At 37.6% G+C, this 14,143-nt stretch overlaps 1 protein-coding gene across 9 annotated transcripts in view; it reads left to right on the top strand.

Moving 5' to 3' along the window:
* LOC124220872 (uncharacterized) overlaps positions 1–14,143 on the top strand; it is an 89,288-nt gene that overhangs the window by 9,019 nt on the left and 66,126 nt on the right. For 2 of the 9 annotated variants that reach the window (XM_069137467.1, XM_069137466.1), the window contains exon 2: positions 5,273–5,407. The exons of 3 other annotated variants lie outside the window; for them this stretch is intronic. The gene's annotated coding sequence lies outside the window, so the exon portion shown is untranslated. Of the gene's footprint in view, positions 1–5,272; positions 5,408–10,433; positions 11,507–14,143 lie in introns of those variants that run through there. 4 more of the 9 variants (XM_046630257.2, XM_046630258.2, XM_046630259.2 and 1 more) reach the window with 4 other exon arrangements.

Genomic DNA, 14,143 nt, shown 5'->3' with positions numbered 1-14,143 from the left:
GTCTCTTACGTGATTGGCTTATTGCTTTATGCGCAGGTTGTGCACGATGTAGTGATTCTTTTAACCCCGATTTTCTTTCTCGTTCTCATTCCTTTATTATACGCACTATGCGATGAAATCTTATCTCCGGATATACTCTCATTTTACTTAACTATGAGTGTAACCGCTCCGCTCATTGTTTTATTTCTGCATCCGTTTACGTCTTCTTGTTATACCGTTTATACGCTTACGCACTCTTCTTCAGATTTCTTTGCAGTTTACCGAGATTTCCGAGGGTTGACGATCTATTGTCTGATCGTTGACATTTCCTCTTTGAAACATAGGCGTTGAAAAAAGGCACGGTTCATTTTTTGTAGAATTGTTCTTCTTCTTTTGTTTTTTAGTATGAAATTCGTAAGTGATATTACGAAATAAGTGCCAGTATAACGATACTGGGGCCTGATTCGGGATTATTTTTCACTCGCGAAAAGAAGAATTTTCGTTTAAAGCAACTAACCTCGATTGATATGCTATGATAAAAACTGAAAATGTACTCGAAAGGAAACAGAGTTTTACTCGTTATAGGAAGTTTTCCTGACACAGTAAATATTGCGTGTAGTTAATATTATACTACCTAGATTCTTAAATTGTATTTAAAAAACTGCAAAAATTTGCCATTCGATAAACGAAAAAAACTGAAAGGTTACCAATAATTTGAACCTTGATTTGAACTATCAGTCGTACCCGTTCTCACCAGAATTAGTCAATATCGAAGGATTTCGCACATCGTAACCACCATTTTCATTCGGTCTTTTCACATTTTCGAGTACCACATACGAATCTGAACATTATTCACGCTCTCCTTATCGATTCTACACCCAGGGTCGAATGGATTTGACAATACGGAGGTACGTGCCACCTCTCATTTGCAAAAAAGATCACCTTCACCGGCCATTCGGAGACGAAAATTTCACTTCCATAAATGGTTCGTCTTTTCTTTTCTCTTGCCGCTTGAGGGTCAACCTGGTGCATGGTCATATGTTCCGGAGAGTATCAGGTCGACGGGTTGAAATGCGTTTTGTGGATTTGGTTCGGAGGAGGATCGATTCTACAGAAATCAATTCTACACGGCAAACATTCAGCAGAATATGTTCCACAGAAATATTTTCCTACAGAATATTTTTCTACAGAAAGGAATTCGAAATTCGCATCAGAGATAATCCCGCATGACTTTTCTACAGAAATTGATTTTGTGTGATTTTGACGACCCGGTAATTGCTCTGAATGTGTGTTTTGTCAAACACAATCTGTAGAAAAATAATGCGTACAAAAATTCACGTAGAAAAATATTCTGTAGAACAATTTTTCCGTGGAACAATATTTTGTAGATAAAATATTCCGTAGAGAAATGTTTTGTAGAATAATTCATGTAGTATTATTTTTTATACGAATCTCGGATTCCTTTCTGTAAAAAAAAATTTCTGTAGAACGGATTTCTGTAGAATCTAACCGCATTCTTTGGTACCACATTCGTATGGATGTACAAAAATGTGGTGTGAATTGTAATCAGGGTAGATGCACCATTTTCGTTCACTGTACCATTCGTGTTCTCCACCTTGGTAAAATTCTTTATTCATCAACTTGTCTTTCGGTCTCTTCAATTACTCGATTCATGATCATTTTCGGCAAGTTTCAGCCATACGGTCTTAATACCTACAATTAATACGCTTTGTCGTTCGAAGCTTATTTTCTATGGATAAAATGTCAAACCATCTCTGTAACATTTGTGGCCACGGTCTCAGGTTACATGTTATGAATATGGCCACAACTGGTAGGTACAAACACGTATCAAGGTGACCAAAACAGTTACATACTGGCAACGTTGAATCTATTTCGGTATATATTTTTGGTATAAAGGAGTGACGCGTTTGCTCGATCTTCGGGGGAGGAAGACGCATCGCGTTTATCCATTATTCTTACTCTTCCTTTTGCTTTCGCTCCTTCCCCTTCATACTTTCGTCTTCTCTGCAGGTTTTGAGCCGGCTTTTCCTGTTTGCGCATCGCTCCAGAGCACGGCTGGATCTAATTGTTCGAGTCCCTCGGGTGCGGCCATATGCACATTTGTATATTTCTTCAAGCCCGCAAGGGTCCCAGAACGAATGTATGATTAGAAAGATTTCCCTCCATCTGCACGTGTGTATACCTACGTCAATTCCCCACCGTTGCATATGCGTCACGTGTTAATATTTCTCTGTCTTGTATAATTTTCCTTTGGTTCTTTCTTATGGTTTTTTTTTTTTAACTCTCTTTCCAATTTCCTTTCTCTTTGTCTCGTGTATTTAATTTTCTCTTTTAGCTTCTTCCTTTTGCTGCGGTAAGCTGGGGTGGTTATATTTCTAGATACTCGTTACTTTACTGTTTACGAACGGAAGTAACTTTACTGCGCTCGCTGTCTCGACTGCGGTACTCGCTTATACAGCTCACGTTCGATAACGGATTGCAAACACTGTATACAATGGATTCATTCCTTGATGGGAATTATGGAATGACCGTTACGGCGGGAAAATCGTTGGCGTAATAAAATTCCTCTGTGTCTCGTAAGAAAATATCGCTTCGACTAATAATCAGTTTCATCTTTTCGCCTGACTCTAAGTGTCCGGTTACAAATCGCTTCTATGACTAGATCCTTTTTTCAAATCAAGCATTGTCAGATGGGGATTTTTCACATTTTCAGTGAAATCTCGTCAAGCTGGATTCTCGTGTCATCCGTTCGGTAATTACGCATGTCATAGCGGTGCCTTGATGACTGTCGTTAATTATACAAACGGTCTCGAATGCCTAGCCGTGATTACATTAGCATCTGTGAGTCAAAGGTCTACCCTTCCAAGATGTTGTGTATATTACGTGAGTCATTATTTTTTTTTTCCTGAATTTTGAGGAGTCATTATGTATGGTCGTTGTGTGACTTGTGCAAATGATACGAGATTAATTACTGAGCAGTAATATCGTTGTGCGGACTTTACACTCTGTGTATGTGTAATATGTATACTGTACGATATTCATAATTCGAAATTACGGGCAGCGTCAACTTTGAAAAATGGAGGAAAAATCCCGATATTGCTGTCACGTCGTAATCATTTTCTAATCATATAAGATTAATGCAACCTTTTACAGTAGCGTGAAAATTCTATGGTGCTTATAATTATTGTGTAACCAACAATGATTTTGCTACTGTTTCAAGAAATGTTTCCTGGTTTAAGATATTATTTTCATTGTAATGAAATGATTCTGGTAAAAGAAAGAAACTCGTCGAAACAGTGAAGAAAGATTTTTTCATTCAAATTACCACTGTCTATGAGGAAATCTTATTCCGCAAAGTGATTGTTGTATATATATATACATTAAATTTTCCTCTGCGAAATTTCGTCACGCTTTAGAAACCGAGAACGAATGTATTTTGCTCTTGGCAATAACTTCTTCCATCCTGTTGTTACTCATGACGGTGTAATTATATCATATTAATCAAATGTATAATAATTTCTCCAGGAAGAAAGTATTCTAAAGTATTACAGGATATATTCATCTTTTGCGAAATCTGAAGAAACGACGACCGACTATAATAATTTTGAAATATTCTTAAAAGGAAATTGCACACTTACAGTATCCGTTGGCTATGGAATTTACAGTGACTTTTTTCTTGCAACTTTAAATTCAATACCGTGGCTGAGGTAAAGTTCTTATCGCTTCGTAATATATTTATCAAATTTCACAGATGTTAAAAGCAATTAAGGATGAGGGGGCCCCGTAATGTCGGAATAAACGGTGAAGAAAAAAAAAAAACGTTTCAAAAATCTGCAGTTTACTGTCATTAGTGTCAACGATAGCGAATTCGATGAACCGATATTCCTATCTATATGACAGTAATGAATTTGCGAAAATTCGAATAACTCAATCTAAGATATCGACAAATTCGGAAAAGTTTTTACGATAAGAATGTTCAACATGCCTGTACTCTGTTATTTTTTATACAATTCTAACGTTTTTGGGATAATTTTTTCACCATAAAGCTCTCCAGAGACCGATTGCAATTTTTTTTCCAAATTATAGTCATGTCAATAGTGGTTAAAAATAGATGGTTGGAAAGTACATTCGAATCGGATTAAAAACACCAGAGTTTAATCGTTTATTTCCTTGCTTCTCAAATCGTCGATGTCTTAGCTTGTGTTATTCGAAATTGCTCATGTACATTTCTATTTATACATAGTACGGAATTACGGATGTGTTGTCTGATTCGTGTTCGAAATTATTGTTCCAAATAACACTGCTTCGTATTTTTCGAACACGTTTTTCTCTTCACCCGACTCTCGATTATTAATTCGCGGTGCATTAATTCGCATTTTATGAAAATGAGAAACCTGATCAGACTCCTTGGTCACATAACGATTCCAACTAATGAAAAGGAATCGAGAGTCAAGCCGCGACAGATGTGATGGAATCGCGATGGATTTTCCCCGTGTCGAAATTTCCGTTCCCGTTTTCCCTTTTCACGATAAAAATTCAGGAAGGACGCTGAAATACGTAAAAAAAAAGCTGCACTTTTATTTAGCTCCGGTAATAGCGATGTCGGGATTTACGCTCGATGCCGGTTCTTCTTCAACGATCGACTTGGACATCAAGCTGTTTGGAAAAGAATCGGATTCGTATCCTCGTCTTGTTCACGTACACGCTGGCCAGCCTTTGAGCAAAATTTGTTTTCCCCGTTTTCATCCCTACCTCCCTTCATACGTATATCCATGCCGCGCTCACGGAGAGCTGCTTTTGCATGAAAAATAGGGTGGATATGTAAGTAAGGGTGGAAAAAATTTAACGGTGAAAAATTGCAGGGTATTCGAGGTCCTGTTTATTCGAGCTTACCGCGCTTCCGATCGATGAATACGATAATTAATTATCCTCCAGCTTCTTTTAGCAATGAAAAACATATCGCGGTTACTCGGTTAATTCTCACAAGCAACTTTGGATAGTCTGCTTCGGTGATCATCGATGCTTTCGCCCGCGCGAAGATTCCGCGGAGAAATTTGTAAATCATCAAACAAGTCCGCGAAGCGAAGCTGATTTCTTATTTCGAAATTCTTGATCCTCGCGTCGAAATACGCGTCGAATTTTTCAATTTACTTCGACTCTGATGAAATGCTTGACAATGAATAAATGACGATCGGAAGTAGCGAAATTTCACGAAATTTTAATCCAGTTTAATATTCATTGCCAACATCGGAAAGCTTTTAAATTCTTTCAGGTTGCGATGTGTAAGATTTGGGGATCCGTGGACTAAAATCCGCCAATTCGAGACGCGAAACTTGAACGCTATGCGGCTGAACCGGAGATCCTGAAAGTTCGGGGGACTTCGAGTCGATGGCTTTCGGAATTGCGGGTTGGTATACGTGTAACCTGCAATGAAGCCATCAATTTCCTCCGCTCAACTTGCGCCTTGACAGTTACTCGGATTGCTTCGAGCTCGAGGAACGGCTGACGTTCGAAATTAGCCCATTAATATCTGTTATACCAAAAAATTTCAGACATATATATATATGTATGTATACGGTTTCGCAAACACCGGTAACTTCTGACGGAATGAGATCTTGTCACAAACAATTACATACGAGTGTTTCTTTTTTCTAAACCGTGTCTAAAAATAAACATAATTATAGTATTTCAACTTGCCTGACAGCAATTTTTCGGTTAGCTGACGTTTGCAAATTTTTTCAATTTTATATGTATACATATTATTCGCTGATAAAGCTGCACGGATATTAAAAAAAAAAAAAAAAAACATGACGGTACATCTTTGAATCGTCTTGACTTGAATTGTATCATTTTTTTTTTTCACAAAGGTTTCTTTGAAAATGGTGCAAAATTGTAATTTCTTAAGCCCGTAATATCTTAATTTCCTTTTTTGTTTTTCACGTGCAGAATAACTTACATGTAACATTGGTTCAAGTAATTTAGCTGTATCGATAATTATTTCGTACAAGTAAATGAACGATATTTAATGAAAAGCTTGTTTTCCTTGCATCCAAATTATAGGATAACTCTTTTTGAGGATTTTTTTTCACGGAAAAATGTCACAGAAAAACAATTTCTGTTTGAGTGGACTTTAATTTGATTGTATAGGTTTTGGACACGATACCAGTTGCAGAAATAAAAATGGGAAACGAGAAAATCGATATAAAATGATTCTTCAAAAACAGTTTGAACAAAAATTATACGCGGAATCACAGAGAATTCGGAAAAGAATCACCACCAACAAAAAAAAGGAAAAGAAAATTAACAAAATTACGTAGATTTTATTTAGTTTCCAAGAAGGACGTGAAAACAGATTTCAACGAAGTGCAGAAATTTTCGGTAAAAAATGACAACTCGTCACTTGGTTTCTCGATAACAAACAGAAAACAAAAAAACGTCACCGCAATATTTATAATCAGCACGAATCTGAATTTTCTTGTAAAAATTACGGACTCGTAAGAAGTAGAAAAGAAAGAAAAAAGAAACGGTAAACAATAACAAAAAAATTACTACAGAGTGTTGTGTAAAAAATTTAAAGGTGATTGCGAATAACGCCTACGCTTCGAATTCGCTCGCATTTCACGGTTGTAACTTTGATATCACTTTATCCCAGTCCGAAACGTTAAAAACGTATAGTATACGTTATGAGGCGTGCGTAAAACCGGCGAGATAAAAATCGTATAAGTAAATAGGTATTGAAATCGATCAGCAAAGCTGCAATAAAGTTTGACGCATTGCGCAACAACCTGTCAATGATATTTGTTTCCTAATTAGATACTCATCGACGCTTTCTTTAACGCAAATACTCACTCACCAATCGCTTGTTTACGTACCATTAAAACGCTTCGGAAAGCTCTCGCAGACACGCGTGCGCCTAATTTTAGAACTTTTTGTACAACGTTTTGACATTCCGGTTGCTCGCCGGCAGGCGCACAAAGCTCCGCGGTGAATGAAAAAACACCGCGAAGCTTGTTTCCGCAAGTCACGTGACTCCAGTGGCACACGATGGACTCGTAATTTTACAAAGAAGGTGAAGAAAAATTGTTTTTCGATTTTTAACAAAAATATTACTTATCTGAAATATTCATTGCAGTGAAGCGTTAAGAGGAAATGAAATTTCGCGCGGATGTAAGCAAGCGTTGAAAACTCGTAATTGTTTGTTCGCGATATTGAATATATTGAAACGGTGACTGAATGAAAAAATAATGAAGATTCAGAGATTCGAAATCTGCTGAATGCTAAAATCATTCGTATCGAACTTTTTTTTTTTTAGCACGTATTACTATTTTAATAATATGTAAAATAGTTCTGAATTCACGAATGTCATGTAAAAATTCGTCGCTCGTATTGTCGGTGAATTAATTCACCACAAATACGCAGTAAAGGGAGATACATTTTTTCTTACCATTTCAGTTGATCTACTAAAATTTTTTATGCAAAATCGCTAGAAGGTATAATTAATAATCTTTTGCCTAATTAAACGAAGTAATAACCCGATTGAAATTTTTTTTCTTCTTCTGATTTACGAAGAATCGTTTGACTAAACGAAATCAGCAAATTTGGTCAAGTCGTTAAAGTTGGTTAAACAGTACGACTTTGACATTAAAAATACGGAAAGATAATTGAATAATCTTTATGAAGTTATAAATAATTGAACTTACTTCCTTTGACTTAGCGGGCTGGAATTTATTTCCGTATTTCTGTGAAGTACTATCAAAACTTCGGTTTCATTATTCAAACTTTAATCTTCTCATGTTTTCCTTTTGCCATGTGTTTTTCAAGGCCTGACACATTCTCAAGTTCACGAGTCACGAGGAACAATATTATTCCGGTTATACGGCGATCGAGATCAATGAGTGCCGGATGAATCGAATTCCCCACAGACGAATTCTATAGAAGCTGCATCCTAAAAATAACTTAAAAAAAAAAAAAAAGCAAACCTACAACGCCGAATCCACGGTACTGTTTTAATATGTTTTTAAAGAACTTGTTTTCGTAAAAGTCAACAAATTTCATCACAATGTTGGTCCGACAGAGATTATTTCCATACTATGGGAGAAAAAAATTTCCGAGTGTTTGCTGTGCAGGCGTCAAATTGGCGGATTACAGACAAGCTCAGCTTGCAGCCGGTGCTTTGCTGTTGCAACAGATCGTCAGTGCCAACAGTTGTTCGCAAGGCTGTCAGAGAGATTGATTCCTGAAAGATTTAGATTCCTGCTGCCCGTACTCAGATCCGTGTTTTGAACCACCTGTGAAAACCCGTTAAACTGAGCTTTAACAGAAATATTTCCGGTACAACAGAGACGCTGGATCATCAATCCGAGCAGAACTTATCAAGGGTTTCAACCTGAAATCCCGTCATATTTTTGACTTTTTTTCTCGGACGCCTCATTGATAAAAAGGAAATAATAAGACAGAGATTTTTTCTGAGCGAACAAAACAAGTCTTCGACGAAATTTTCAATATTAAAAAAAAAAACAAACACGGTTGTTCGGGTGATTTTTGTCACCTATAACTTTCTACGAATTTGTGAAAATTCTTCATCGGGATTCCGTCAGATGATTTTTCCAATATTTTCACATCTTCACGAAGGCATTTCCGGCTGTAATTTTTACTCTGCGAAACCGAAGCAACCGACGATTGTACTGAATATTTGTCAAAGAATTTCCCTTTTCAGAATACGACGGATTCGCAGATGTCTCCAATCATATATTCTACGGAGTTGAAGAAATTTGCATGGCAAAATTTCTACGCCTTTCCGACAGACGAGTAACTAATAATAATAATATGTAATTTCCGCAAGCTCAGAATCGGACGTCGCGTCTGACTCTGTAATTAATTCGTCAAAGGTCGTGCGGAGGGCGGATTTCTTTTAGGGTTATATTTTCATGCGCCTGATTTTTTCGGCTCACAGACACTCGCTATGAATTTCAAATTTTTTTCGCCTACATCTAAAGTTTACTCCCATATATTTATCACGTACGGTATCCGGGTGATTCTGACGCGCGCGTCTGTCAGTTGGCGCAAAAATCAGCGTCGCTTCGTTGAAATTAAATTAAAATGAGGAAGAATGAGGGGTGAAAAAAGCGGCGACAAACAACAAGAATATCTGGCACCGATACTACGAATCGTTTATTTAAACTTGCAGAAATGAAGCTGCACGGATGTTTGTGCGAGCTGTTGTTAATGCTCGTGGAAAATAATAAAATTAAGACGGGGGATATCAAACCGGCTAGGCTCGCTTTTACCGCTATTGCCTACGAGTCACACCCGTGAAAAAAACTACAAGGTTAGTCTCTCTTTCACGACAAACAAACGGGGCAATAAATTTTATGAACCTCTTTGTCCGCACCGAATGAAACAATGATTCACAGATTGTGAAAATCTTTCTTAAGGATGCATCGGGAGTCAATTTAAGAATTGAAAAATTATCCGTGCCCGAATTTTATCGAAGGAACCATCGGCCGTTTAACGATAACAATTTTTAACCGACAACGAGGCAAGCCCAGTTAATGCAGGAAAAAATTGCACGTGTTTATAAAGTACCAATCGTTTGTTTAATTTCAATTAATCATAGTTCATTTTCTTCCCGACGAAGAAAAGTTTTCATACACGATAACATTGTAGGCTGTTAACAGAAAACTCATATTCTATTTAAAAATAGATTATTTTTTTTATGAGAAATCTATTTCGAACGGTTTGTTTATTCGGAAATAACTCATTTACGAAGAAAATCTAGCCGGGATTCGTTGAAATTGAACGAACAAGATGCGCTTGGGGTTTTAAAAAGGGTTGAAAAGGTGCGTTGCAAAAAATTGCAATAAAGTTCGGACATCCAGTTGAAATTTATCTTTTTATAAATCCTCAGATTTTTTCTCCTGAAAATTTTCCGATCCCAACTTTTGTCCGAACAATTCGATCATGTTTCTAGCCTAACAAGATTTAGCGTAAATAAATTAAAATTCTAAAATTTCAACGAAATGTTTTTCGTTTTCGTTCTAAATTCGTTTATCATCGGGTTAATTAATCGATTTTCCTATTTACCGCATTTTGTTTTCATCCCTTCTCAATTTTTTTTTTCTCATCTCCAATTCCTCGGGGAAAAATTTATGTACTCTGTCGGAAGTTTTCTGCGGGAGTAAATTGTTTTTCGTAGATTCATTTCCTGCGCTTTTTCCCCGCAGCTTTAACCACCAACCCTTCTTCCGATCTTCCTTGCCTTCCGTATACCTTGGCTAGGCATATACACGTGTATACATACAACACCTATATACTTATAACACAAATACACACGCATGCGCGGATCTCTTTCTCAGTTTCTCGGCTGCTCGAAGCGCATCTCTGAAACTCCGCGAACTCGACGCGAGTATCAGTTGGCTCTGAGAGCTTGACGAAACGAGATCGGTGACAGTGATTCTCCCCGAATATCTTGCCAAATCACGTGCGCTTGTAAAGTAAAGTTCTCAACGCTTTCGAACACGACGCTGATACAAAAAATCGGCAGAAATAAGTTGAGATAAAATCGGTTTTCCATTTCGTTTACACTCGCGTATTTTCAGAGAGAGAAATAAAAAAAAAGAAAAAAAAAAAAAAACGAAATTTAATTCAGTTCGCAGTAATCATTCAGACCCGATTGTGATTTAATTTGTTCATTCGCTTGTCCGTATACAAGCTTTGATTGACTCATTTAAACCACCTGCAAAAGAAGAATCTGTCTAATTAATTTTCGCAGTATTGTCAGATTAAAACGCGATTAATTATACATTCGCCGTTTTTGCAACTGTATAAATGATAATTTCTTTTACAGACATGTTTTTCTTCCGTATATTATCCAACGATGTACTTAAACGTGGACGATGCGAAAGCGGATAAAAAGGAGGATTTACATTACACCGCGTGGCAGGGAACCGGGTGATAAAATTTATCATTTCGAAAAAAACGTTACCGGCGATCCGTAGAAAAACTAAACCAAGTCATTGCCGGCTACCGTTGTTAGAAAATTAACTTCTCCGGGTCGAATGTTTATCAATCAGCTTGTGAAATAACCCGGATACACGTATTTCGGGCTTGCCACTGGAGTTTCCGCAAGCTCTCCGCAAGCTCCGCGAATCTGTCCGACTGTTTTGATGTTTTGACAGAGCGTTCGCGTTACGCCTATCCCTGCATAAATCCACGAAAATAAACCGGATTAGCGAGAATTCACGAGAATTGTGCAACGCGGAATAATTTCGCCCTAATTGCGGTAATCGAGAAGCAGTGAAACCGCGGCGAGGAGCAGCGGATATAAAATTATAACAAGAGTTATAACACCGGAGGAGATGACGAAGAATCGGACTTGCAACAGTACGAATGTTTAGCGTTAAAAATACGGTTCTCAAGTTTGAACATTCAAATTCGCGGGAGGCGTTCAAAAATGTGTTGCTGCAGCCGTTACTGGTGATTGACAAAATATACAGAGAAATCCAAGGTAATTCAAAGCGACTTTCCGCTTCTCGCCCCCCTTGTTTCCCCATTTTCACTTTTACCCTTTTCCCATCTTTTTCTTCTCTTCCCTCTTAATCTCAAACGGAAGCTTGCGGTTATTGCCACTGATCTTAGATACCTATAACATACCGGCACACAGAGCAGCGTCTATATTTGGTTTTTCGGTGATCCGAGCTTTGCACAGGCGCGCGCCTCTCTCGATGAATTTTTATGATTTTTTTTTTCCTTGCCCCCAATTTCGAAAAGAATTTTTTCAAGAAGCTTCTCTAACGAGGTGCCCGATGCAGCTCCCAGAGCTCTTTATGCAAGCACCCGATGACAGCGCGGCGTCACGTGACCGTATGTTTTTTATTTTTATTTTTATTTTTTTATTTTTTTTATTAAAAAAAAAGCTCCGATCCATATACACGCAGCGTCGCGAGTTTTGACGCACATCCTTTACGCGTTTACACACCACGTCGGTGTATTTGCTTATCAAGGTTTTCTTTCGGGAACGCCTCTCCGTCCACTTTCGATACACGTCGAGAATAGTGTACGGAATTGTTTATACATATATAACACTCGCAAAAGGTTCTCCCGATTGATACGCCCGATCCCCCGTTTTACAAGGGTGACAAGGGTCTCGGATCTGGTTACAAGAGCTTTCTTTTTCTTGTTTACCTTCTGCTTGTTCCGTTTCTTTTCCTTTTTATTTTTTTCTCCTTCTTCTTTTACCGCCTATTCTTTTTTTTCCCTTTCATACAAGACGCCCGCCGCCCGCGGTGGGTTTCTCACAGACTTTACATCACACCTGTGAATCCCTGTCCGCGTGTAGGCGGTTGAATATGTACAACGGGAGTCTGAAATAAAACGAGAGTATCGTTTGATCGAGGAGAAATCGAGGATCGAAGAAGAGAAACAAATTGAGTGAAAAGAGAGCGAGAGAGAGGGAGAGAGAGAGAAATGATTATTGAGGAAGGAAAAACAAAAAACCAAAAAAAATAAAAAAATTTATACGACGAGAAATAGTTTTTCGGAATTAACACACACACGCGTATACTTTCACACGTGCGTCAGACCAATAAGATCTCATCCTGTATCTCTCCGGTGTATTTGTTTGACCAGTGATACGCTCGGGAAAATTTTTTTAAACATTTACTCTCAAGCGAAGAAAAAGTTTATTTTTTCTGGTCAAAAATAGGTTTTGTGAGTGGTGAGGTACAATTACGCAATGGTTGCGTTTCCTTTGCTCCTTCGGTACGCGCATCCATATAATACAATATATTACACGTGTTGTATGTAGAAAGGAAAACATAGCGAAACGAAGCGAAAAAAAAAAAAAAAACAAAACGAAAACAAGATTCGATACGTATCTGCTAGTAACAAAAATCACGACGAGAAAAGACAAAGCAAAAGTATTTTATACATATGTATAAAAAAATCAGGATGTGAGGTTACTTATATATGTATATATGCGTATGTGAAAAAGTTACCTAGAGTGAAAATGAAAACGGTTAGTCGCGCGGTATTTTTCGCGCGTATGTAATTCATGCGTATATACATATTGTATGTATAATGTGCCTGTAGAATGTTATGCATAAATACGTTTCGATGTCATGCACCTATACCACACGTATGTATATATATATATGTCATCTATGAAAAAATATCCCTTGTTTTCTACATATATTTTTTTTCACGTTCTCACGCATCTTTTCGCCGTCCCGTTTTTTTTTTCTTTTTGTTTCGATCTTGTTTTTCGCTCCTCTACGTTACTCGGCTTGCCTATGCTTAATGCCTTTATTATCCGTCAGGACTATTACTTGTGTACGTACAGCACGTGTCGAAATAAATGAAAAAATTGCAAATTTTCTGAAAATGAAATTCGTAAATTTTCTACATACAGTATACGGATTAATGTAACGATAGAATTTTCATTCGGCAGTCGAATGATCTATGCCTTTTAGTTTTCACTTCTTCAAGTCCGTCAATACACTCGATCGCATGAAGCGAAGTTTATACTCGAGATTCAAGTTATTAACGTTATCGTAACGAAACGTTGGGGACAATGTTCTTATTTTCTTAATTTTACAACGATTTTGAAAGAACTGACTAAGATTTCGTTTTATCACGGTTGACCGAATTTCAGGAAATTCCAAAATCCCGAAATAACCGTTTTTCCTCAGCATGGATCGTTGCGATGACGTTTCTAACTTCAATACGATGCTTGCACGACAAAGAGAAAGAATGCAAAAATATTTATGGGCATAGAACGTTGACATGCCTGGCTCTTGTTAACCTCGTTGGCGTTGTTCAGCGATATGTACGTAATTGCACCTTTATGCATACAGCGTTCGCGTAATGCATGCGTGCACTTGATTTCGTAACGAGAATGCCGCGCTACAGCAGCTTCAGGTGATATACAATGCATGTGTAATTTCTATGGTTCTACCGCAACGCCATTTCGTTTCATCGAACGCGTCGAGTCGCGAAATCGAGAGAAATATTCGTTGCACGTTACGACAAAATCAATGCGTCAAGTTTTGGTAGGATTTTTTTGCCGCACGTACAACTCTTGGAACATTTTTGGATCTTTTGTTAGACCGGTAAAATAATAATTAGTGTAAGATCGCTTCACTTT

The sequence above is a fragment of the Neodiprion pinetum genome, chromosome 6, assembly GCF_021155775.2.
Source record: "Neodiprion pinetum isolate iyNeoPine1 chromosome 6, iyNeoPine1.2, whole genome shotgun sequence".
NCBI lineage: Eukaryota > Metazoa > Arthropoda > Insecta > Hymenoptera > Diprionidae > Neodiprion > Neodiprion pinetum.
The sequence above is the reverse complement of the archived record's forward strand: the minus strand, read 5'-3'. Positions and strand labels throughout refer to the sequence as shown.